General features: G+C 43.2%; 1 protein-coding gene across 1 annotated transcript in view; it reads left to right on the forward strand.

Moving 5' to 3' along the window:
- Positions 1 to 22,587, forward strand: part of LOC126473812 (CD151 antigen) — a 197,202-nt gene that overhangs the window by 38,351 nt on the left and 136,264 nt on the right. The window contains exon 2 of the mRNA XM_050101119.1: positions 12,824 to 12,861. The gene's annotated coding sequence lies outside the window, so the exon portion shown is untranslated. The remainder of the gene's footprint in view (positions 1 to 12,823; positions 12,862 to 22,587) is intronic.

Here is a 22,587-nt window from a genome sequence, read left to right on the forward strand (position 1 = left end):
TTGCCGACTCTGCTCGTATTACTTACTACAGGCGTGCGCTGTCAACGTGCTGAGATGTAGTAAGCACAGAGCGTGGCCACGTCAGTCTATCGACGGTAGAGTTTATGGCGTTCCAAGAAGAGGAGGGGAATCACCCACAGCAGTGCAGCACGCAGCCAGCTACTCAGAAGCTGCCGTTGCTGCATGCACGCCCGCCTCCTGCTTTTGGAGACGTTGTGCAACACACGGAAGCATCGTGTGTAGCTTCTGTTGTCACGGCGTCGTCTTGCGACCTTGGGCTAGCTGCGTTAAAGAATGGCGTGTCAGGTCGAAACTGCCTGCCTTCTTCTATGTGTACGAGTTGCAATGGGGAAACGCGTATCATGCACAGTCTTCCCAGAGTAATATCTTCAGTAACGCAGTGATCCTCTCGAACTAATGACTATCAATTTTAGAGACAAAATTTCCTGGCAGATTATAAACTGTGTGCCTGACAGAGACTCGAACTCGGGACCTTTGCCTTTCGCAAGCAAGTGCTCTACAATCAAGCACGACTCACGCCCCGTCCTCACAGCTTTACTTCTGCCAGTACCTCGTCTCCTACCTTCCAAATTTCACAGACGCTCTCCTGCATACCTTGCACAACTAGCAGGATATTGCGGAGACATGGCTTTGCAACACCCCGGCGGATGTCTCCAGAGTGAAATTTTCACTCTGCAGCGGAGTGTGCGCTGATACGAAACTTTCTGGCAGATTAAAACTGTATGCCGGACCGAGACTCTAATTCGGGACCTTTGCCTTTCGCCGAAGTTTCATATCAGCGCATATTCCGCTGGAGAGTGAAAATTTCGTTCTGGAGACATCCACCGGGGTGTTGCAAAGCCATGTCTCCTCAATATCCTTTCTTCCAGGAGTGCAAGTACTGCAAGTGAAATGATAATTAAATAGACACCCTAGCTGCAACCAGGCGTTGAAGTACTTCATTGGGGACATGTTGAAAATGTCTACCCCGACCGGTACTCGAACCCGGGATCTCCTGCCTACATGGCAGACGCTCTATCCATCTGAGCCACCGCGGGCACAAAGGATAGCGCGCCTGCAGGGACTTATCCCTTGCACGCTCCCCGTGAGATCCACATTCCCAACATGTCCACACCACTACATTCGTAGTGCGCCTAATAGATGTTTGCCCATCGTACTCATTACTCGTGGCAGATTAATGTACCAAGTCCCGTACGTGTTCGGGCATAGCGTGTGCGTTCGTCTTGGGTATGATGGGCAAAAATCTATTATGCGCACTACGAATGTAGTGGTGTGGACATGTTGGGAATGTGGATCTCACGGGCAGCGTGCCAGGGATAAGTCCCTGCAGGCGCACTATCCTCGTGCCCTCGGTGGCTCAGATGGATAGAGCGTCTGCCATGTAAGCAGGAGGTCCCGGGTTCGAGTACCGGTCGGGGTAGACATTTTCAACATGTCCCCAGTGAAGTATATCAACGCCTGGTTGCAGCTAGGGTGTCTATTTAATTATCATTTCGTTCTAGCAAAGCTGCATAGTCATGAACGATAACTTCTTCTGGGAACAGATACTACAGTCATATATAGTTCTGCGAGTTCTGCAGAAGAGTTTCTGTGAAATTTGGAAGGTAGGAGACGAGGTACTGGCGGAAGTAAAGTTGTGAGGACAGATCGTGAGTAGTGTTGGGTAACTCTGATGGTAGAGCACTTGCCTGCGGAAGGCAAAGGTTGGAGTCTCGGTTCGGGACAGTTTTCATCCTCCAAGAAGTTTCATATCAGCGCAGACTCCGCTGCAGAGCGAAAATTTCATTCTTGAATTTTAGAGATGTTAACGAAAGCTGAGTAGTACTGAGAGAGAATTTGTAAAAGCTGTCCGTGTTTTCAGCATACAAAATGTTGTGTAGAATTCTGTGCGGATGAGAGAGATGCTATCAACTTTCGCAAGTCCCTTATCCGCATTCGTAGGTGTTTTGTAAAACACCACTGCTATGACAGTACAGTAGCACGAGTATTTGTCTAATGAATTCCGCATTTTACTTTGAAGTTTTGCTGTGAATTAACAACGGGACGTATTTCAATGTCAGTCATACCAAATTTAAACTCATTTCTCTCTGCACTTCAGGGTCACAACATTTTTGTTCATCACGTATGTTCAAGGATCTTGCTAGAAATCCTTTTAATACCGAGTGCTTTAGTTAAACTGATTGTGTTCACACTTCTGCTGTGCCAGCTGTATGCATCGCAGGACGCTGAAATATCTCAGGTATGTTCATCGATTAGTGGAGTACGCTGAAAAGTCCTAGCCATGTTCATTGGTATGCTGAAAAGCAATTCAAATTTCCCGTCACCAGGTGAAAATACGGCGCTGTAGGCAGTCAGAATGTGAAATGTTTCCTGTTTTGACACCAGTATCCTGTTTCATTTGGCGACGCGTGTTGACTTCTTTCGTGAAGTTGCCGTTAGTGTAAAGGGTTAAGAAGGTTGTTTCCCACACGAAACGCAATAGTTACGTAGAAGAAAGATCGTGTCCTGCTGGTAATGCTGTTTCACGAGAATGGGCAGTAATAGCACCGCCGCACTGTAAGAATATCGCCGACAAAAACGGCTGCGAAGAGGCCCCATTCCAGTAAAATGGCTAAAGAATATGGTAGAGAAATTTTAAGAAAGAGACGAGTCGGTTGGTGCACCAGGGAGGGGCAGGCAGCCCATTCCCATGGCGGTTGTGTATGGAGTTGCTGTAGCTGCACCTGACCGGGCCTCAGATTCTGCAGCCACAACTCGAGCTGTTGAAGGAAGTCTCGTCCCTGCTCAACGGTTCAACAGATTTTGGGTTCAGTTTACTCTGGTATCCCTACAAGATTCAGAATGCGCACCAAATGAAGCCCCAAGATAGGGTACAATGCCGTGACTTCGCCCTTCGTTTATCGGCACGTACGGAAATGACGTATTCCTGGCGAACATTCTTTGGACAGACAAGACCGATTTTACTGTGAACAGTGCTTGAATGCACAGAACTGTCTCATTGCGGTTCTACTCCGTCACATGTTGAGCACGAACATCCACAGCACTCGGCTTATGTGACTGCATGGTGCGCTCTCACAAGCTCCTTCATTCTCGGTCCGTTTTTCTTCGAATAGATGAGACCTCGCGGTACTGATAGATGTACAGTGACACCTGCAAGTTATAAGGACCTCCTTGTGCAGCACGTGATTCCAGCTTCGCAAGAATGCAACTGTATCCACACCACTATTTTCGTGCAACATGGGACGACACCTCATGCCGCTTGCTGGGTGAAAGATTTGCTTGGAGAAATCTTCGGTGACGACCGCATTGTCTCTATGCGGTTCCAAGATGTGGGGCCCGGATCCCCTCACTTAAATCCACGTGACTTCCGGTTGTACCGAGCGAGGTGGCGCAGTGGTCAGCGCACTGGACTCGCATTCGGGAGGACGACGGTTCAAACCCGGGTCCGACCATCCTAGTTTAAGTTTTCCGCGGTTTCCTTAAATCGCTTTAGGCAAATTCCGGGATGGTTCCTTTGAAAGGGCACGGCCGACTTCCTTCCGCACTCTTCCCTAATACGATGGGACCGATGACCTCGCTGTTTCGTCGCCTCCTCCAAATCAACGAGGCAACCAACTTACTTCCGGTTGTGAGACTATCCGAAAGATGGTGTCTATCAATCATGTATCTAGACTCTCGCTGATGTGAACGACGACGTATGGCTCTGATTACACTGGATTTACTGTGAGCAGCTCTCACCGTGTTAAGGATGTAGCATGTGGTGAGTCGGGAGACTTGTAACTTGGCCACATCCTTATAAACGTTTCAGAACCACCATTGTGTGTCTGATCGTTCCTCCCCTTTCCCTACTCTCACACCACATTACGACTGCTTACAGCGCAATATTTTCGCCTAGATGCAGAAAGCGGAAATATTTTTCTTGAGCATTCTCCGCCAACGCGCCGATTATTGTACATTGCTATCATTAAGATTGATCTCATTTATTGTTCGGTCACAGTTCTACGTTTTTAATTACTGTAGATTACATGTTTGGATGATCATCAGATCTTCAGATGTAAGTAGCGTCAGCAACCGATCTTGTCTATACAGAACCACGTATCAGAGAAATCCGATATGGCGTTCTGAGTAGACAAGACTGGTTGCTGACTCAACTATGTCGATCTGATGATGACCGAGACTGATCGAAACATGTAATCTAATTAAAATTGTGTAAATGAGACGGAACAATAAATGAGTTATCTTAATTATGTAAACAGTTGCTGAATCTCTGAGGACGATTATGTCGTCTGTTGTGATGCCTATGTTGTTTCAGCACCCTGCGATGTATGTGGCCCGCTCTGAATCACTCGGAACGCTCCGTTTATTTCCACCCAGTATTCAACGAACCAACGTCGTAATTTACATTTCATAGAATAAGCTCATGGGCATAGATCACAGTAACATTTTAATACAATATAGTCTGCCATATTCCTAACACAGTCTACAGATTGCAACATTGTGTCGTAATTACTGAATTGAATTTCGTGAAATTCTCAGCAGAACATTTGGTAGTTGGAAGTCAAATGAAGTCACCAGTTGTCACATGTTGCACATCGTTAAATGTTAGTCACATGGTTCATTTACCAAATGCGTGTTTATTCACCGAAATGTTAAATCATGGCAATGTGGCACAAGTGTTACTGTGACGACTGCGTTGTGTTCTTCTAAGTATACCTATCAGAAACGCTGATAAAACCACCGCTTTTGTAGCGAACGACGGGTAGAGCGCGCTCCACGGATTGCAAGTAATGTCAGGTCGCCGTGATGCAAATCGATAGGTGCGCGTGAAGCGGTCGTAGGCAGTACATTAAGGGCGGCAAAACGCTGCCGCTCAACCTGGGCCTCGCAAACATTCCAAGTACGCCCGCAGACGATATATTCATGTGTCCGTGATTCATGCAATTTCATTCACTGAGTGCTAGTAACACATTTTGATGCATATCATATAAGACGACACTGTCCGACTTTAAACCAAAAAGTGGATACACTGAGGTGACGAGTCATTGGATACCTCCCAATGTCGTGTCGGACCTCCTTTCACACGGCGTAGTGGAGCAACTGGACCTGGTGTGGATTCTCCAAGTCGTCCCAAGTCCTCTGCAGAAATATTGAGCCACGCTGCCTCTATAGCCGTCCATAATCGCGAAAGCGTTGCCGGTGCAGGATTTTGTGCACACGCTGATCTCTCGATTATGTCCCAAATCGGGCGATCTGGGTGTACAAATCATTAGTTCGAACTCTCTAGAATGTTCTCCAAACCAATCGCGAACAATTGACCCGATGACATGGCGCATTGCTGTCCATAAAAAATCCATCGTTGTTTGGCAACATGAAGTACATAAAAGGCTGCGAATCATCCCAAGCAGCCAACCGTAACCATCTGAAGTAAATGATCGGTTCAGTTGGACCAGATGACACGGTCCATTCCACGAAAACAGAGCCCACGCCATTATTGAGCTACCATGAGCTTGCACAGTGCCTTGTGGACAACGTGGGTTTATGGCTTCGTGAGTTCTGCGCCGTACTCGAACGCTACCACCAGCTCTTATCAACTCGTATGACCAGACCACAGTTTCCAGTCGTCCAGGGTCCAGCCTGTATGGTCACATGAGGTGTGCAGTAGGCGATGCCACTCTGTTAGTTAAGGCATTGACGTCGGCCGTCTGCTGCACGTAGACCACTGACGCCAAATTTCGCCGCACTGCGCTAACGGAAGCGTCCGTGATACGTTCCGCATTCATTTCCGCGGTTATTTCACGCTGTTGCGCTTGTCTCTTGGCAATGACACGCAAACGCCGCTGCTCTCTAAGTGAAGGCCATCGGCCACTTCGTTGTCCGTGGCGAAATGTAATGCCTGTAATTTGGTACTCTCGGCACACTCCTGACACTGTGGATTTCTGAATACTGATCCCATAACAATTTCCGAAATGGCATGTCCTATGAGTCTAAGAACTGTTTTTTTTCTCTTCAGCCTTCTGACCGCCACGAATGCCTCTCTTGTGCCAGCCTCGTCATCTCAGAGTAGCACTTGCAACCTACGTTCTCAATTACTCGCAGGGTGTGTTCCAATCTCTGTCTTCCTCTACAGTTTTTGCCCTCTACAGCTTCCTCTGGTACCATGGAAGTCATTCCCTCATGTCTTAACAGATGTCCTATCATCCTGGCCTTTCTCCTTATCAGTGTTTCCCACATATTCCTTTCCGCTCCTGTCCAGGTTTCGAGAGGGTGCGTTTCTGGATAAGGTATCGAATATATTGCTTCCCCCTACTTATACCACCCGAGGAGATCACAAGTGTAAAATTAGAGAGATTCGAGCGCGCACGGAGGCTTTCCGGCAGTCATTCTTCCCGCGAACCATACGCGACTGGAACAGGAAAGGGAGGTAATGACAGTGGCACGTAAAGAGCCCTCCGCCACACACCGTTGGGTGGCTTGCGGAGTATAAATGCAGATGTAGATTCTAGGCAAAACCACCTCATTCCTTACCTTATCAGTCAACCTAATTTTCAACTTTCGTTTGTAGCACTAATCTCAATACTTAGATTCTCTTCCGTTCTGATTTTCCCACAGTCCGTTTCACTACCATACAATGCTGTACTCCAGACGTACATTCCCAGAAATTTCTTCCTCAAATTAAGGCCTATGTTTCTTACTAGTAGACTTCTCTCGGCTAGGAATGCCCCTTTTGCCACACCTAGTCTCCTTTTGATGTCCTCCTTGCTCCGTCCGTCATTGGTTATTTTTCTGCGTAGGTAGCAGAATTAGTTAACTTCACCTGCTTCGTGACCATCAATCCCGATAAGTTTCTCGCTGTTCTCATTTCTACTACTTCTCATTACCTTCGTCTTTCTTTGATTTACTCTGTCTATACTCTGTACTCATTAGACTGTTCATTCCATTCAGCAGATCATGTAATTCTTCTCCACTTCCACTCAGGATAGCAATGTCATCAGCGAATCGTATCATTGACGTCCTTTCACCTCGAATTCTACTCCTGAACCTTTCGTTTATTTTCAGCAGTGTTTTTTCGATGTACCGATTGAACAGTAGGGGCGAAAGACTACATCCCTGTCTTACACCGTTTTTAATCCGAGCGCTTCGTTCTTGGTCGTCCACACTTAGATCCTCTAGGGTCTTTGTACACATTGCATATTACCCGTCGCTCCCTGTAGCTTACCACTATTTTTCTCAGAATTTGGAACATACTCCACCATTTTAAGTTGTTGAAACCTTATTTCCAGGTCGACAAATCCTAAGAATGTCTCGATTTTTCTTTAGTCTCGCTTCCACTATCAACCGCAACGTCAGAATTGCATCTCTGGTGTCTCTTCCTTTCCCAAAGCGAAACTGATCGTCCTCTAAAAAATCCTCAGTTTTCTTTTCCATTCTTCTGTGTACTATTCTTGTCAGCAACTTGGATGCGTGAGCTGTTACGCTCATTGTGCAATGACTATTGCACTTGTCAGCTCTTGCAGTTTTCAGAATTGTGTGGATGATATTTTTCCGAAAGTCAGATGGTACATCACCAGAGCCGGTCGAAGTGGCCGTGCGGTTAAAGGCGCTGCAGTCTCGAACCGCAAGACCGCTACGGTCGCAGGTTCGAATCCTGCCTCGGGCATGGATGTTTGTGATGTCCTTAGGTTAGTTAGGTTTAACTAGTTCTAAGTTCTAGGGGACTAATGACCTCAGCAGTTGAGTCCCATAGTGCTCAGAGCCTCATCACGAGACTCATATTCTACACACCAACGTGAATAGTCGTTTTGTTGACACTTCCCCCAATGATTTTACAAATTCTGATGTAATGTTATCTATCTGTTCTGCCTTATTTGATCTCACGTCCTCCAAAGCTCTCTTAAATTCTGATTCTAATACATCCACCCCTCTCTCTTCTCTATCATATCACACAAACCTTCCCCGTCATACAGGCCTTCAGTGTACTCTTTCCACCTATTTTCTCTCTCTCTCTCTCTCTCTCTCTCTCTCTGCATTTATCAAGGGAATTGCCGTTGCACTCTTAATGTTACCATAATATCTGCTTTTAATTACACGGAAGGTTGTTTTGACTTTCCTATATTCTGAGTTTTCCCGACTATCATGTCTTTTTCGATTTCTTCACAATTTTCATGCAGCCATTTAGTCTTAGCTTCCCTGTACTTCCGTACTACCTATTTATTTTATTCCTCAGCGACTTGTATTTCTGTATTCCTGAGTTTCCCGTAACATTTTTGCACTTCCTCGTTTCATCGATCAACTTAGGTATTTCTTCTGTCACCCATTGTTTCTACGATTCCGCGCAGTCTATTGTCATCGTGCGGCCATCATCACATCGGAAAGCCTATCACACGGATCCTCTGGGAACAAATGACAGCTATAACAATGCACTGCCTGTTTGTTTATGCTTTGTGTTTGGCATACTACCGCCACTTGTACATATCGCTATGCCATGACTTTCGTTGCCCCATTCTATTATTCCGGACATCCGCAGCATCTGTACAAAGCTGTAGTTGGTGCATCGTTTTTGGAAGCTCTGAGCGTTAGGCCTTAACAACACAAAAATACGGCTTTGCAAAACTGATTACGTTCCGTCGCTGTAAACACTAAATTTTTGAGACTACAATATACATGGCAGTTACATCGAAATGCCCTTATTTTCAGTTTGTTCCCGACACATAATTAAATTTTATTTCCTTCTTAAAAATGTTTTCAGTTAAGTTTTGAAAAAAACGATCACGTACCAAAAAGCTCTTTCACGAGAGCCGCTATGGTGACACGAATGTCTGCGTTCAACATCCATCCAGGTCCTCTGCAACGTGTCTGGAGGGATGGTGCTTCCACCATCCTAGTACGGAGGTCTTGAAGGTCCCGCGCTGCCGTGGCGAAGACCCTGGCCACCGTGTAAATCCACTGGTGTGATGTCAGGAGAAAGCCAATTCGTGGGTCCATCACGTCCAATCCAGTCTCCTGGAAATGTTTAAATTCAGAATTGTCAGAGCATCCAACGGCCTGTGAGGTGGAGCACCATTTCGTTGAAACCAAAGTACATCACCTCTAGCTACGTCTTTCCTGTGACTGTCTCCTCAACAAAGGGTGACACCGTTATTTTCTTGCATGTGAGGCCACACCACACATTGACTTTCGGACTATCACGCACCTTTTCGTGATACTAAGGGCTCCATCGTCACAAGCGATCGCTTAGGGCACCAAGCTGAAACCCCGATGGAGGCGCCTTTAGTGCAAAATTTTTAAGCCATGTGTATCGTAATTAGTAACGAAAACAGACCATTTCCACGCCCAGTGGATTTAGATGCATTTTCAAGGGTCTTATCAAGAGCCGAAGTAACGGCAAGTAATGTATAAGGAAGGGAAGGAAAACGTTGAGGAGGAGGGGGGGGGGGTTGTTGCGTCAAATATGTCGTTTGTATGGAAAAATGCTCTCGAACCGGTCTTGCTGCTACTGGGTATGGCCGCCGTTCTTGTCGTCGGGCTTTACGGCCTGTGGACCTGCACCTTTTATGAATACGCAACGCATTTTTAAGGATCATGTGAATAGTTTCACTGACACCTGAAGTTCCGTGAATTCTGACGAATTGGTTTCCTAGCACTTGGTTGGCATGCTAGGCAGACATTCTCACTTAACCTTAGGATGCCTAAGGGGAGGGTTTGGCGAGCCCACAGCTATTAAATAAGTTTACTGACGGAAAAATTACAACTTTCAAAATGGTTTATGTATTTTAACTAAGGCATCGGTTTATAAATGTTGTTAATTGTTATAAATATTGTATTGAGTGAATAAAAATTGACATATTACAATACAAAATACAGAAGTGTTCACATACAATAGACTACTCTTGAGTCCTCAACTTCAAGGCAAGAGACACACTTCAGTTTTTTCTGAATGTGTGTTACACACATGTTTGTGTTTTGCTTTACTTAGATTGTTGTACTTCTGCTTCTTTGTTTTAGCTTCTGTTACACAAATATGGCACCTACCTCTCCTTGCCACAATACCCTTGTAAACTGGCCGACCCATTAGGTCTGACCAAAGACCGTGTACACCGACAGAATTGTCCTTATTTACCCCCATAAGTATCAGGATTCCTATGAAGGCATACAATTCTTTCTCATTAGTCAAAGTAACATTTCGCCTAAGTGCCTCTTCATTTGAATGTGTTACTATAACATCCACGATGTCAGGTGTAAGAAGTAACTTGAAGGCTTCTCCAGGTGAATGCCAAACACCAGCTGGAGTTACTCCTGCCTGCTCTCTTACTATATTAGCAACAGACCTCCGAGGAATTCTAGGCTGTGTGGTTACGCACCTTCTTCCAGACTTGCCCACAATGACATCCTGATGGTCACTGCCTGAAGCTGCGCTGTCTTCATCTTCTCTAACATCCACATCACTTTCCCGATCTGAATCATACTCCATAACACCATCCTCATACTCACTTTCACTCCCCAAGTCAGAATCTTCAGCTAAAATTTCATTCAGACCTCTTTCTAAAGACGAGTCACGTATTCTTTTAGTCATTTCTAAGTCTAGGTGTGAACATAGGGAACTGCACTAACTCACTGCAAGTTTACAAGATAAATAACAGCTGACTGACATCAACAATCACTTCCTCTGAAACTAAACCGATTGTTGTGAATATCAAGAATACCAACCAACAAGAAACTAACTTGCATTGTTGTAGAGATGAGTAATACGAAATCCTACTAAGGGAAATTTTCTATAGCGTGGAAGCCTAAGGGGGGGGGGGGGTTGTTGGACCCATAATAAGTTAATTTATTTTTCTTTCAAAGTAGGAATTTTCTATAAAATATATTGACACTAACGTTTCATAAAATAGCCAACAAACAATAACTCAAAGGGAATATGTAGTATGAAAGTTACTTGGGCAAAAGCAGGGGACACAAAAAAATTGTGGGTTCAACGACCCGAACCCCCCCCCCCCCTTCCTCAGGCGTCCTAGGGTTAATCTTAAGGCACACGCTGACCTCTGCGTGACTCTTCAGAACGCTGCCAAGTGTCCAGGAACTGCCTATGCCGTGCTTTTATCCTCATGGCGTCTGGTGCTACGTTCATGTAAACACAACGAAACTGTCTTTGCACCATAACAATGGCTTTAAATACTGCGCACCAAAGCGCGGTTTGTGCCTTCTGAAATGACGCCATTTTCGCTTGGACGGACAACAATGAAAACGCCTCAAACGTTGACAAATTAAGCTGCAACTTTACGTCCTCCTGCACACAACGGACAATTCAGACCTGAAACAGATTTACTATTTTTAAACTGCTTCAGAAAATGACATTTCGGTGTAGAGACCCTGTAAAATTTCCTGGAAATAGATAACAGGACTCTAAACTAGTTTCTCCATAACTTCCTGTTTCTCGCCAGTTTCCGATTTTGTGCTGCGATGGGCGTTAGCGGTAACAACTGAAACTGGAAATGTACTACAGAGAGCGTTGGGTATGACGGCCGGGCCAAATAAAGGAACTGGTGAGGAAGCAAATGAAATTAAGCCTGTGTAACTTTTGGCAACTGAGTACACTCGCACCTCAAGACACTGAGAATTGGTACTGAGATATTTCGGGTTTCCCCTAATCAGAAGTAAAATTGTCCTCATCCCGAAGGTTGGTCTGAACTCCAAAGTGCTTTAGGTAGGTATACTCCTGTAGATGGTGTTGAGATTCTAGAGAATGTTAGGACGCTGACGGGAGGGTTGCGTTACGTGACTCACCTAGCGCAGCCAAGTCGTTGTCACCTGATGCTGACCTGTTCTCACTGTGATTACTCGTGTTGTAGCGGACTTCCTGCCTTTACGGCTTCCTAATCTTACACTGCTTGCGTTTTGTTTTCGTGACGCGCTGTGTAGGCTGCAAGAGTGCTTTCGTTTCCTGTGAGTGTTATCTCGTGAGGGTGCCCATAACCAACAGGGGAAATATCTACGTTCTGCGATACGTGAACAAAGGAATAGCCTACGTTGTGCATAAATAACAGAGGAGCTAATGATAACCTTTCATTGTGGAAACTGCTTAATCAGTAAAGTAAACCCTATTGAAGTTGATTTTTATGATGTAATGACGTTCAGGGTGAATAGAACTTATTACAGCATACCTTCCGACTGTGATTTAAGACTAGACTTCGTCCTGTATTTGTTTTTTACTGCATAAAGGTGCTGTTCGTACTGTCCTTGAAACAAGTGGTTCCTGTTGCCTCTTATCACGCGTTTGATACGTGTTGGAGTTTTCGTATGGAAAAATGAGTATGTGCGTCTAAGAATAGATGAAATTGTGAAACATACAGTGGTTATCACCTCAGTTTGACCTGTCTAGCGAAGAATCGGAACATACTGTTGTATCAAAGTTAAATGTGAACTTTGAGAAAGAGAAAGGTGCCACAGAAATATAATAAAAATGAGGACAAGCGTAATACAGACACAGCGAAAGACACAGGTGGACAATCCCCGCTAGAAGAGACTGGTATTACCGGAGGGGGTAAACAGAATTGTTGGGCAGTATGTCGAAACTGCAGGTAGTATGTGCGAAATGATTTCTTACGAAATGGGGTGTTATTACTGAACATTTGGGTTAAAACTCCTTGGTAGCCTGAACGAAATTTCTGCCACGATTTTACTATTTGTAGTGTAAACATATAAGTTACGTGAATTACATTAACCTACGCCATTGAATTCTCCATGCTACATATGTTTTAGCATGAACTGAGAAATTGATCACTTATTAAATTTTCTCTCTTTACAGATTTTAGAGAGATCCCGCTCGAACTGAAACCGCTGCACGTAAGTATCTTTTACTCATATTTCACGCTGTTAAATTTCTAAGATAATTCTTCTCGGCATATTAAAAAAAAATAGACGTCTGGTAAACTTTACTGGTTTTGGATCGCTATATGACCGCCTCTATATGCCGCAAATGTGTGAGTGCCGCTGTCCCAATTGGTTAACTTAGAACTGGACGAAAAGACCTGAGCTCTACAAAGGGCCACAGCTAGCACAGGAAAGGTTCGACATGATTGGCTTTATTACAATATAACTCTGAGCAAGTTTAATTCCTTGGTACTTCTTTAAAAAAAAATGCGAAATATACATACAGAATCATTGCGCTACCAGACTTGATCTTAAGCCATGGTAGACAAACATCAGCTCGTTTAGCATTAAACTTTTAGGCAAGCTGTTAAAATAACAAGACTAAAATATATTTTACCAAGTAGTAATATTCAAACAAACACTATCAAAGCAATAAGTATCCAATAAGCCTGGTACTTCAGCTAGAAAAATAACTAAATAACTAGGCCAGAGTATAACCTTAGACCTTATTCTAAGCTGGCCTCTACCAATAAGCCGACGGTTTAAAAAAAACGCCGAGCATAAAATTTTAGGACAGTTTCTCATAAAAACATTACTCTAAATATAGGAACCTCTAAAATCAAAGTTGACAAGTGAATGACTTTAAGAGTTAACTTCTACAATAGTTCAACACAGGATCATTAAACAAACTCGTGGTTTTAAAATTAAGCCACCACTAAGGCAACTACAGATGCACCAAGAGATAATGGTTGCAATTGCAAGCGTATACTCAAAGCAGGATTACACAGCTTTCCCTTCATTACACATGAATTACCGCTCTTGATACGAGCCCTTTTACTCTCCAACAATCAACACGCCGCCTCAGGCAGGTCGTTGTACACACGGGAGAGAACACAAAGTAACAACACAAGCTTCTAAAACACACAGACAGATGGTGTTAATTCAACAAGCCTCAAACACACCTTCATACGTGTTTCAGGAATACAGGCCCGACAATAATGACAATCTAAACTATGGCCTGGAAAACGTCAAGCAACCAGTTGGTCCAGTAAATAAAATAAAAAAAAATTTAACCGCACTTGATAAATCATCAAAATACGGTGATTTCACTACTAAGGAAATCGCTGAGGACTGACGGTTGGCAATACCCATAGCAGAGATTGAAGCAGCTGACGAGAATTTCGAATGAGGCAACAAGAGGCAGCAATACATAAAATCACGTTGTTACCACATTTCATAGGCTGAAATTTTGCTCACAAAAAAAATCCATGGTTCCAATGCCGTCGTGAGCCGAAACAAGGCTGTCCACTCAGAGTCCCAACAACCAATGAACGTCAGAATCGCTAACGCCAGCAGTAAGTCTCAGTTCTACGGCTTTTACTGTCGCTCAGCGTGCTTCCAAACACAGTGCGTGCACCTCCTAGCGGCTCCGTGTTCACTCTCTTTCTGTGCCTCGCCTCAGGCGCGCGCTATATAGGCAAACTTTACGCCAGACGTGATCGATAACCGCTAGGTCGATGTACACGCATCACTATCTTAGGATAGAGGACGAGAAATCTGAAAAATGCTGGGATTTTGCACAAAGAACTAAATTCAACAATGTGCCCTGCCCTCCAGCGTAGCGAATGAAAGATGCAGGGAAAGCTATAAATTGTGTATGAGCGTGTCAGAATGCCATTGGACTCGCTAGACATAAATTCTGGCGATTTTTTACTACTAAGACTACGAAAAATGGACGTTTTCTGGTTAGGAAATTATGAATCCAAAATAACTCTCACGGAGACTGTGCAGCAATGTCTGTCCAACAATTAATAAACAGAGGCCCTGCGGTGGCCACCCGATTGCGGAAAACTTGCTGTTTTATTGCACAGCCTTCATTCGTAGATGTAGCACAGCGATTTCCCTCATGATAAGCATCAGCTGTTAGAAGAGGTGAGGCTCACTTAGTATACAGCGGTTCATTCAACCCACAAAGGAGCAGTGTGGTAGAGCCAAATTTGCAATATGATGCACCATTACCGTCACGGGAAAAGCATCCTACCTCCGATATGCAGCCATACAACTTGAATGTCTACTGCAAACTGCTCAACCTTGCTGCAAAGTAGTGTTCTGTTGGTTGACGACTGGACTGAAAGGAAAACTTGCAGGTCCTCGTCCACTTGCTGTTCTGTCGAACACTATTGGGATACTGTGCTCCAGATACCAATACTTTCAATATGAGCAGGTTCCTCATGAAAGAAAACTGGATTGCGGGACACAGATATAAACTGGATCTTGGTATTGTTTGCATAATACTGGAGTTCTCTGGTGCCCTATGCAATGAGTACAATTCACTTTATGCAAGGCGTTTCAGCGAAACTCAGAATTCCGGACCACCACAGTAACGATCGCTGTCATGATACAGATTAGTGAACTGGTTGTTTTACGGCACATTTTGTGAGACTTCCGGCCATTATGAACGCTTCTAGAACCTTCCAGTACGCACTCTGGCACTCGTGTTAGGCGCCATTATGCCAATAAGTACCGACAAAGAATACATGCGCTGCTTCATCTTGTATGAACTTAATGTTCATTCGTTGAGACTTGATGACGGATGCGATATTTTAAATGGCTACATTTGTCTTACCTCACTGGAAGCGCATACTTTTATAGTTCCGAATATTCCCCAAATTAATCTCTGGACTAAGAATTATTTGTATAGAAATCACATAGCCTATACTAGCCCACTTACTGCTTGTTAAAATATTTTTAACTTGGGTAAGTTCCTCCATCGTCGAAATTACCGTTTTCTGTAATGGGTAATAATAAAAACAAAATTTTACGATTAAATATATTCGCGTCTACATTACAAAAGTCAGGGAGTTAGAAATACGTTGGGTAGAAAACTTAATTTACGCATTACAGTTGCGGCGAAAGTTTCCACTGTCAACGGAATGAAAATTCTGTGGATCAATAGACGATACTGAGCAGTCGCTACGCAGAGCTGTGACTTGAAATTCAGGCAACGAGAAACGGACACAGTCAGTCATCTATATGGAACAGTCCGTTACTGCTCTATTCATATACATTGGCATCCCACACGTCACTATCTGTCTACAATGGCATCGCTACCCTCCACTGCCCGTGTAAAACTGATAGTTGGCGTTACCGTCACCGCTTGCGTAAGTCACTGATAAGTGTTTTTTGGTTAGAGCTAAGTTTTTTGAACTTCTAGGTATATCTAGCCAGAATGATCTACGGTAAAACAAGCGCATACGTCGCCTAACGATGAAGACTCAACAGAACTTGATTTGGTGAATAATTGTTACTCACGAAAGATAGTTAGTTACCAAACCTTATTCGATGTAATTGTATCCATATTTTGCAGCTTAAAACGTGACTGTATTCAAAACATTGGAAGTATGAACTTCTTCGTGTTTTATTAACTACACGATGCATTTTGGGTCCTGTGGGTCCGTCGTCAGGTGTAATTTGTCTTAATACATGTTTTATTTCATTCTCCTGAATGAGGTGAAATGCATATTCCTGTCACGAAAATGTTTAATGTTAGGTTATGAATTTCGTAAGCGGAAAATATGTGCAAAATAGTGGAAAATGAACAGTGTAAACGTACCACATCATCCAAGGAAAGCATTTTTAACGTTTTAGTACCGGCAGACATTCTTTTCTCCGTCGTCTTAGTACATGTAGTTACTCGATTTGGTTTGTCTCGATCATCTACATCAGAAGCAACCAGCCACTACCGGTGATTGCACAATAGAAATGAATTTGTAGGCGACACTTGAACATGTATTGTAATATTCTTAAGGTAAGCAACTGCCGCTAGAATCAGCAAGAAAAAAAGTTGCCGATGTAGTACAGCGCAGTTCTTCTTAGGAGAGAATCTATTGCAACATTTTAGCATATATGTAGAGGCATTCGTGCGATTACAGCGTCCCAAACATTGCCGCTGAAAGAGGACTCGCGTTCTGAAATACAGAAACGCGGAAGATGACGCCAACAGAGTACTTGGCAACTTTTCGACGAAATACGACGATGACGAATGTGACTGGTGAGTTCGCATTGCTAAGTTGCGCATAGCGGAAGTGCAACGTCGGAGGAAACGAAACCTGGTCTGCGGTTTAGGAAAACTCCTGGGAACTTGGATTACGCAAAGGTAGTTGTGTGAAGAAATAGCTCTAATACTGTCAGTGAAGTCTCGGAGATGTAAAGCGTACGAAATTATAAGATAGCAGTTTCCCAGAAGCGTCTGAAATTAGTGCACATCTCTAGCAATCACTGAGTTGTGTTATGGATTTTTCAAGATGGGACACTTCGCATGTCCTTAGGGGAGACAAATGACATTTATAACTACAAACCGTGCGACATGGAGATAGTAGGAATTTTTCAGTTCTGTTCCGGAAAGACCTAAAAATTTTTAAAAAAGCGTGTCACTTCTGAATGAACCCACATGGTTTCAAGGTTAGGAGTTATAGAAGTTCCCTTGTAAAAAAAATGCACCACAGCTGCAGTTTAGCTTATCACGTCGCTTTCAGGTGACTATTGCTTCGACACTGGAAAAGAATTGCTCTCGCTGTCAGACAAGCAGACCCGACACAAAATTGTAAGTTGGAGAGCTTAGACGGCTGGCGTAAGTAGCTCAGGGCACTTCCACGGTAAAATGAAGAAACTGTAGACAGTATTGCTTTCCCCAGAGGACTTCCGCAAGTCCGAGAGGCAACGCTAGGCAGACGTGCGATCAAGTACGCCAGTGATGGACGAATGCTGCCCAAGTTAGCAGCACTGGAGGTTTCCGCCACTTCAGAAATACCGTTGCGTCAGCCCCTGGGTCTGTTGCCAGCGGAGTTTGGACTGTTTTCGTAAAGTGATCTCGGACACGCTCTATCTTTCTGTTTCAAAGAGTAAAGACAGTACTTTGGAATTTGCTTTACCTATGTAAGCTACGTGTCGATCCGGACTGCATTCACGTCTTTTGCAAAAGTCAATTGTCTGAGAAGAGCGTCTCGTTTACAGTATAATCTAAAAGTGAAAAATAAATAAAAATGGAAGTCTAACGAAACTGACAAGAACGCTTCGTGAAATTCACGTAAACACTTTTGGTAATAAAATGCGTCAGTTAAAAAAAAATAGTTCGTTCCACAATCTTAGATTGGTTTCGACGATACCCAATGATCTTCAAATCAATACAGAATATCGGATGGATCATTTTTTCTGGAACACTTTTTCTGCCTCCATCCCCCAACCTAACTGTTCCAGTAATGAGGTAAACTCGGCCTGAAATGATTGCATAGCTAATTAAGTTAGCATCAGGATGAACGCTTCCATATTGTTTTGAAACTATTGAACAGTAAAATGTATCGGCTTTCGACCTTATTTCTGTATCCTGGCGTCAGAGCTGCTGAGGCGTAAATTGGATTCTAAAGACTATGTAATAAAAATAGGTATTTCTTAGGTAACAATGACGTAAAAAAGCTAGTGAAACCCTGGTCCGATCTAAGATTGACTGACGGCCCTAATAAGATCAGGTTTAATAAATAAATTAACGGGCATACACATCCTGTTCGGCCTCGCGAAAGTCAGATACTACTTAAATTTTTACTTGGGACTATATCTTTGTTACTGTTTCGTTTCTGCAATGTTAATGTTTACAGATTGTGTAATCAATCCTCTACTATATCTGTAATGTCTTTTAGACTGCCGTATGATGTGTTTAAGTTCTTGTATATGGCATACCAGTTTTTCACGAAGCTTTTATAACCAGATGTCACTGCTGCAGTACGTATATTTGGCGACGAGTTTCATACAAGGTGGTTCATTCTCAGGCTTGACCTACTGAGGCTGCACCGACATTGCGCGATGTTAATAACGAACGTAACAATGGTAATACATACTTTACAAAGTAATTGTAGACGAGTGCCACAATCAACAGGTGCCTACTTAGCAAGTTAGAATTTTGACTTGCTAAGTAGGCACACGTCGATTGCGACACTTATCCATGATTACCGTGTAAAGCATGTATTGCCATTGTTATAACATCAGGGACTGTGCAGCCTCAGGTTATGCTTGAGAATGAACCAGTTGGTCCGAAACTAGTCATCAAACGTATGCAGCTCAACTGTGACTAAAAAGACTTGCACCAGGCGACCGGTCTACTCGACGGGAGGTCCTAACAACACATTTTTATTTCATGATGGATTTGATAATCATGAAATAGTAAAGGTTGTTGGTCCTGTATCAGCAAAATGAACTGAAAAATACCTGTTGTATACTGTCACAATATTACTATCCAAAAGTTTGCTTTTTCTTTCTGTTGGGTACCATCTTGACCGTGTCAGTTTCAAAAGTCTACTTTCCAAATCATAAAAAAATTATTTTGCTATTCGAGTATATAATTCGTGAATTGGGCCATATCACTCCTTACGTATAAGCAATCATGTCAGTATCTCTGGGCATTACGCTTTCATCTAGCGGCGGTTATGGTTTCCTTATACTTGCCATGGTATTACAATCTACTTCGCATCCAGTCTGCACCCCGCCTACGTGTTCTGAAATCATCGTAATACTGTGCCGTTTTACGACAATTGTTGTATTTAGGTTGTAAGTACTTTGCTGTTAAATATATCCGCTCGCTTTCACGTTACACATTTGATTTCTGTCCTTCGCTTATTCCACAGAATGTGAAGACGATTACAGAAACTCATAATATCTAATAAGAATTGCGATGAAGACTTGCTTCTGGTTTGCTCCAAAGGGGTAATCTCGTGCAGCAACTCCCAGACGCCTGGTGTAAGCGCGACCGCATTAATGAGTATTTCAACGAATTCCGTTGAATGTACGATGGTGGTGATGTATGTCGTCCCACCCCCGACAACAGTGGCACAGAACGGTCGCAGAGCTTGAAGTTTCGAAACGAGACAAGCCTACCGACATCAGCTCATGACTCTGTAGTTGCTGCGAAGCTTCTAAGAACATTGTTAGTCATTCAGTGAGTCCCATAAATTCCCCTGTGCTTCAGCACAGGAAATAATTTTCGAGGAAAGAATATCGTTTCGACACAGCACCACTTCTACGAAAAAGCTAGTTGTTACGAAGTAACCCCAACAGAAAGCCTGCCAACGAACTGACGTGGTGGTATGAAAAGTTTTTTGACCCTCAACACCGTGCTGGTTTCCACTAGTGCAGCGTAAGAAAAGTTTCCCAAGAGGAAACGTGTTGTCTGTTTAGTTCTAGTTTGATAATTTGCGCTAATATCAGTACAAAATGATAGTTTCTAGTTAGAGCACATTACCAACTTCACGCTATTATCTTTTAGGTGTAGACGAGTGTGTAGTTTTCCCTAAAGTAGATCGTTCTTTGGAAAAGATACGACGAAGTGTACTCTTACTAATGAATGCAATAAACTCCTTGAATGAGTCCGCTGTCATTACGAATTTTTTTTTAAAAAAAATCCTTTCATTTATGTTTCGGCTATTACGATCTGCAACGATAGTTACATAAGAGGACAAATGTTGTACATACATTAATAGTCAAAAGAAGCAAAAATTTACCAACCAAACCTTAGAACTAGTCACATAAAGATTGTCAGTGGCTATGTGAAGAGTCAACTGCCAACTGCTAGCATTTTTGTGAGCTTCAGCTGAGAGGTGACATTAGTGAGGAATACGCTCTTTTCGCTTTTGAGATCAAATAAATGACAGAGCATGTTGAGCTACAAACAGCGAGATAATTATAAAACAGTGTAAATGGATACGATATTAATATCACAAATTAGAGAAGGCAGAATCATATAAAAGCTAAGTTTAAATGAATATATTAAATATCAATTGTCTGCTTTAGTCTTATCCCTGTGCTGTAAAACTTAAGCTTAAAATGAATTTTACCTTAACAGCCTGTTGAGAATATAAACTGTTCTATTTGTTTTGGCTAGGTTCGAACTTGAGCAACTTCTTCTTCTTTTCTACCAACTTGTAGATATTTTGCTGAATTTAAAGTATCAGTAGGTTTTCTACTTTCTCTCTATTAAACTTCCTGCACATAATAGAACAATTTCAGTTTTTAAGGTATTATTTACATACTTGAAAACCTTGTAGCAGATGGTGTGGTTTTCTGTATTTTGCCTTATAACTTTCTTCATTCCACAGTTTGTCATGTGCAACCGTAGAGAATTTAGTGTAGAACTTTCCTACATGCTTCGCTGAAGTTACAGCAACGTCAGTGGATTTCTTATTAGACAGAAAAGAAGAAGAAATTTGCTCAAGGGATAATCTATCGAAAAACAAATTTCTAAACAAACACGGACACGAGAGTGAACTTTAACCTCAAGATGGATGTTGTTCTTACTGTCGTAACTACGTGTGCTCGTCATCAAAACTTTGCCTTTAGCGCAGAAATTTGCTAAAACATTGTGCTAAATTGTGTTGATAAGAAAGTATTCCGGAAGACATGAAATACAAAAAAAATTAAGACGAGGAAAGTTTTTACGTTTATAAATGATTAATGCCACGAGGTTATCACAGATATCAAGTACCTCTGGTAAAGGAAATTAACAAGCTGGATTCAAAGATTTAAAAGAAAAGCAGAAAAGGCAGCTGAAAAATAATTCGCAGAAAAGTGTTAAATTCTCGATTCCGAGGAGGAAGCAGTAAGGAAAAAATGTGAACCTGAATGAATGAAAAGACGTGGTGAAAAGATGAAAAATATCGGAGGATAAGAGAACACATGAGGCCACTGCAGTTTTCACCAGGCCAAAACGAAAAGTTTAACATTTTGGACGTGCAGTTCTATTCAATTCACAGATTAAAAATAAGCACACACTTCGCGGCCGATCTGCATCTCTGGCGACGAACGAGGTGGCGCAGTGGTCAGCACACCGGACTCGCATTCGGGAGGACGATGGTTCAAACCGGCGTCCAGCCATCCAGATTTATGTTTTGCGTAATTTCCCTAAATAGTCCAGGCACATGCCAGGATGATTCCTTTCAAAGGGCACAGCCGACTTCGTTGCCCATCCCTCCCTAATTCGATGGGACCGATGACCCCGCTGTTTGGTCCCCTCCTCCAAATCAAGCAACCAACCATCTCCGGCGCGTGTGGTTTCAGTGGTCTAACGCTGCTGTTCTGTTGACTTTTGCCATACAAATGTACTGTTTGTCCTGGGAGTCTTTCGCGACGGCATGCATGAATAAAACGTTCTCGGTTTTCAAGCCGCGTCAGATTAAATAAAATCGTCGAGCTTTCGATGACCATCTCCACCATCGTCGTCAGGAGTTCACTGTCTGCCAGGGCTACGCTAGGCTAATTGACGGAGCTTCACGCTCCGGTGAGTTGTAGCGTGAGCGGATCACGCCTTTCCTACAGTGTGTAATCTTTTAGATGGCAGACCTCTCCCTAGTCCTGAATCGGTAGAAGTCGGTCAACGTCGGGAGGCTTCGGCAGGCACGCAGTTTCGACTGCTGCAAACGTTACGTAGCTGACTGTGTTGTACAAGGTAGCCATTGTCGTCTGCTTCGTTATTGTTTTGCGGTGTACTGTTTTGCGTGTTTTTATCGTGCAGTTGTGCTGAACACTATCAGAATGAGTGAAGAGGCAGTTGCTGGCCCATCTCTGGAGTCGCCAACAACCCCTACCGGTAGGCCTACGGTTAGAAGGAAACCAGTACTACGTAGCGATGCTCGCAAAATTACATTGCGTGTGATTTAA

The sequence above is a fragment of the Schistocerca serialis genome, chromosome 4 (assembly GCF_023864345.2).
Source record: "Schistocerca serialis cubense isolate TAMUIC-IGC-003099 chromosome 4, iqSchSeri2.2, whole genome shotgun sequence".
NCBI lineage: Eukaryota > Metazoa > Arthropoda > Insecta > Orthoptera > Acrididae > Schistocerca > Schistocerca serialis.